This window comes from Saccopteryx bilineata, chromosome 10 (assembly GCF_036850765.1).
Source record: "Saccopteryx bilineata isolate mSacBil1 chromosome 10, mSacBil1_pri_phased_curated, whole genome shotgun sequence".
NCBI lineage: Eukaryota > Metazoa > Chordata > Mammalia > Chiroptera > Emballonuridae > Saccopteryx > Saccopteryx bilineata.
Genome location: NC_089499.1, coordinates 63096476 through 63101442, shown reverse-complemented (window position 1 = coordinate 63101442; position 4967 = coordinate 63096476). Strand labels below are relative to the sequence as shown.

At 47.6% G+C, this 4967-nt stretch overlaps 1 non-coding gene across 1 annotated transcript; it reads left to right on the top strand.

Annotated features, from left to right (window-relative positions):
- The first annotated feature begins 1744 nt into the window (after window positions 1–1744).
- Window positions 1745–1820, top strand: TRNAN-AUU (transfer RNA asparagine (anticodon AUU)). Its single transcript has one exon. It is a non-coding gene; the product is annotated as a tRNA-Asn (tRNA).
- The last annotated feature ends 3147 nt before the right edge of the window (window positions 1821–4967 follow it).

Below are 4967 nucleotides of genomic sequence, written 5' to 3'. Positions count from 1 at the left end.
CTCATCCAACTTGAGTGCAGGGTCGCTTGCTTGAGTGTGGGGTCATAAGCATAACCCCAAGGTCACTGGCATGTACCCAAGGTAGCTGGCTTGAGCAAGGGGTCACTGGCTTAGCTGGAGTCCACAAGACAAGGCAGTATGAGAAAGCAATCAATGAACAACTAAGGTGCCACAACTATGAGTTGATGTTTCTCATCTCTCTCCCTTCCTATCTGTCTGTCTCTGTCTCTCTCACTAAAAATAAATAAACAAACAAACAAATAAATAAATAATAGAAAAAATAAAGAAAACAATTGGATGGATAGATGGTTGGATGGATAGGTGGTAGATGGGTGGACAGATAAATGATGGGTGGATCAACAGGTGAATGAATGAATGGACGGGGCCAGGATGAAGGGCAGCACTCTTTCAGGCTACAGGTAACACAGGGCATCACAAGTATGTGACCTGAAGAATCTACGTCCTGCCCCTGCCCTGGGTGGGGTGTTTGCTCTATTTTTATGTCCACAATGCAATTAACTGCAAATACCCTCAACCCACAGAGACAGCTTCTAGAAAGTCAAAGATCCCTGACTTCCATGACCAGGAGGAAAGTGAGGGTCCTGCCATCCACAGGGTCTTTGGTATTGAGTTCCTCAAAAGCTCACAGTCTCATCTTTTTATTTTCTTTTTATACTATGTGGCAAAACATTATATTTCAGTCTCCTATTTTATATCAGGGATTTACAGTTTCCTGTGACTTCTTCTGAACTTTATGCTCCTGAAAAAGTATTCACCCAGTAGAAATCATATGTACTCTGCACTCTATTTCATTTTAATATGACATTATTTTTCATGATACTATTTATTTGTGTAACTGCTGGTGGCTGTGGCCAGGCTACCAGCTGCACATTAATTTACTTAAGCATCTATCGTGGTCTGACAACTGAGTGGTTTAGGTCTCACTAGCCCAATTATCTCTGTGGGTGGGTGCAGAACAATGTGGCCAGTGTGTGCTACCTTTGTGTAAAAAGGGTGGGGAAAATATATACATATTTACCTGTCTGTGCATAAAATACCTTTCCAGTGAATCATAAGAAAATGGTAACGTTGTTATTTTCAAGAACACAGATGGGGAGGGGCTTTTCTCCTGTATCCTCTGCATTTTAAACCAGGAGCATAGATTTTTTTTTTTTTTTTTTTTTACAGAGACAGTCAGAGAGAGGGATAGATAGGGACAGACAGACAGGAATGGAGAGAGATGAGAAGCATCAATTATTAGGTTTTTTTTTAATTAATTTATTTATTTTTTATTTATTCATTTTAGAGAGGAGAGAGAGGGAGAGAGAGAGAGACAGAGAGAGGAGAGAGAGATAGGGGGGAGGAGCTGGAAGCATCAACTCCCATATGTGCCTTGACCAGGCAAGCCCAGGGTTTCGAACCAGCGACCTTAGCATTTCCAGGTCAATGTTATATCCACTGCGCCACCACAGGTCAGGCCAATCATTAGTTTTTCATTGTTGTTCATTGACTGCTTTTTCATATGTGCCTTGACCGTGGGTCTTTAGCAGACCGAGTGACCCCTTGCTCAAGCCAGTGACCTTGGGTCCAAGCTGGCGAGCTTTGCTCAAACCAGATGAGCCCGCACTCAAGCTGGAGACCTTGGGGTTTGGAACCTGGGTCCTCCACATCCCAGTCCGACATACTATCCACTACACCACCGCCTGGTCAGGCAGGAGCATAGATTTCTTAAAAAATAAGTTGAGCCCTGGCCGGTTGGCTCAGTGGTAGAGCATTGGCCTATTGTGCAGGAGTCCCAGGTTCGACTCCCGGCTAGGGCACACAGGAGAAGCACCCATCTGCTTCTCCACCCCTCCCCCTCTCCTTCCTCTCTGTCTCTCTCTTCCCCTCCCACAGCCAAGGCTCCATGGGAGCAAAGTTGGCCCAGGCGTTGAGGATGGCTCTATGGCCTCTGCCTCAGGCGCTGGAATGGCTCTGGTTGCAACAGAGCAACGCCCCAGATGGGCAGATTATTGCCCCCTGGTGGGCATGCCGGGTGGATCCTGGTCAGGCGCATGTGGGAGTCTGTCTGACTGCCTCCCCATTTCCAACTTCAGAAAAATACAACAAAAAAAAATTGAATTAACATTTTAAAAATTCAGATTTCCGCCTGACCTGTGGTGGCTCAGTGGATAAAGCGTCAACCTGGAAATGCTGAGGTCGCCGGTTCGAAACCCTGGGCTTGCCTGGTCAAGGCACATATGGGAGTTGATGCTTCCAGCTCCTCCCCACCTTCTCTCTCTCTCTCTCCCTTTCTCTCTCCTCTCTAAAATGAATAAATAAATAAATTAAAAAAAAAAATTCAGATTTCCTCCGGAGGTAGAAGCTAGTTCCTGCCCTACCCACTTGAGGGTGACTTAGACTTACTGACTCGCTTCCAAACAGTAGAGTTTGACGGTGAAAGAGAGTAACTTCACAGCAAAGCAGACATGCTACCAGGCACCGCCTCAACGACAAGCTCAGGTGAACCTCATCAGTGGTGGCCTGTGGGTGTCACAGATGTGATAAGAAGGGCACCTCACCCTGGCTATTTTTTCTAAAAACCTATAATCCAGTTTTATTAGCAGAAAACCTCCAAATGAACCCAGATTGGAGACCACTCTCCAGGGTTCCTGCCAGCCCTCCTCAAAACCTTTCAGGAACAACTGTCATAGATCAGAGGAGAGTCATGAAGCTAAACGTCAGGTGCTTCCCTGGAATGAGTCTTGGAGCAGAAAGAGGACATTAGTGGCAAAATAGATGAAATCCAAACCAAGTCTGAAGGTCAACTAACAGCAATGTGCCCATGCCAACTTCAGTTTCTTGGTCTGGCAACTACATACACTGTGGTAATATAAATGTTAACGGGGAAATCCGGGCGAGGGAACGCTCCGCATTCCCTTTACGACTTGTCTGTAAATCTGAAACAATTCCACAATTAGAAGCTCATTTAGCCTGACTAGGTGGTGGCGCAGTGGATAGAGCATCGGACTGGGATGCAGAGGACCCAGGTTCGAGACCCTGAGGTCACCAGCTTGAGCGCGGGCTCATCTGGTTTGAGCAAAAGCTCACCAGCTTGGACCCAAGGTCGTTGGCTTGAGCAAGGGGTTACTCGGTCTGCTGAAGGCCCCCAGTCAAGGCATCTATGAAAAAGCAATCAATGAACAACTAAGATCTCGCAACAAAAAACTGATAATTGATGCTTCTCATCTCTCTTTATTCCTGTCTGTCCCTCTCTCTGACTCTCTCTATCTCTGTAAAAAAAAAAAAAAGAAAGAAAAAAAGAGGCCCCAAGTTTAATGAGCTATAAAATAAAACAAGCAACTGTACCATAGGCCTTTTGGAATAAAAGTTTTTCTCCTTTGGTCTCTGGTCTTAGGAGCACCAGTTGTGATGAGTCAGGAAGGGTGGGGCAGACCCCACGTTTTCATCAGCAGTTCATCTGGTGAGGTCTGTTCAGGTCTGGTGTTTGTCTGGGGAGGGGGGAGGCTGCTTCAACATGAGAAATTGCTGTTCCATTAGAAATAACGTGAATTCCCTCAGTGTTGTGGTTTGCATCATTTGAACATTCACTCTATGGTTTCTGTGTTCCTTTTTGCTGGAAATGGTTTCATGCTCAGGAGGTCTGGAGGCCAAAGTTTTGGTGCCACATATGCTACTGGCAGGAAGACACCAGCTTGGGTGGGGCGAGTCTGGAGCTCAGTTTGCCTAACTATAAAATGGGATGGTAATTTCTCTCTCATAAAGAACATGTGAAAGCACGCTGCAAAGGTATGATCAGTTCAAACATGGCAGGATGGAGAGTGAGAGGTTGAGGGTCGGTGTGGAAGTAGCCCAGAACAGCTGTCCTCAAATAGGCTTGGTGGACGGGGGAGGGGGGGCATGAATCTCAGGCTTTTGCTTTAAAATTCTTGAAAACTTACTGTTCTAGACAATGTGGGCCATGCACTAGGGCCAGGGTCAGCTTCACGGCCATGCGGCCCTTGCTGTTGACAGGATTCTGTGCTTAGAAGGGCCCAGCACTTGCTTCCTGCTATTTTGTCATCACCTTGAATGCTTCATAATTTCTGAAGCAGGGGCGTCACATTTTCATTTGACACCAGGACCTCCAAGTTATGTAGCCACTCCTGCTAACGGCACTCTTATGTGAGAGGGCTGAGGTTGACTGGGACTTGAAGGGCAAGGAGGAAAGGAGTGGCTGGAGGGGCAGAGAAGAAATGTGAGGCTGAGGCCTCAGGAAAACGGTTCCTCGGGAAGGAGCTGGGCTGGGAGGGAGGGTTTTCAGGAAGTCCTGCCTCTCTGGGAAACTTGCCTTTCAAATTCCTAAGTAGCCATTGGTGACACTTTCATTTTTTGATGACGGGTGGAATTTGGTTTTGGACGGAGAGTGTGTCAGGACTGGGTCCCGCTCACATCCTGGCGTGGAGGAACGGTGGAAGCAGGTCCTGGGTGTGCACTGGATACCAGCTGCCATGTTGCGTGTGTTCACCCTGAGAGAACTAATAAAGTAGGGCTAAAGGCCCCTGCTCACTCTCCTTAATCTCTGTCCCAGGTTGAGTCTGAGCAGGGGGTCTATTATTTCCTTGAGTCTCCATACTCTGGGATTTTGAGGGTAAGGGACAATAGTTTCTAGTTGGGAACTCAAGTCTTGAGTCTTGGGGGAAGGAAAACCTGGCTAACAGGAAAAAAGAGCTCAGACCTTCACTGGGGCCTCTGCCTCTTGCTTTGTGCCTGGATTCCACTTGGAGGCTGGCCAGCCCCCTACCTGCCCTGACTTTACCCCTGGCACTGCCCCTGGCTGAGGTCCCATAGGGCCCTGCCCAGCCCCACCTCCACACCTTTGTCCCCACCTGAAGCTACACTCCTCCCAACTCACCAGTCCAAATTCTACCTACGCCTCAGGGCAGGCCAGACCTCCTCCTCCTTAGGCTTCACCAGCTTCTCAGACT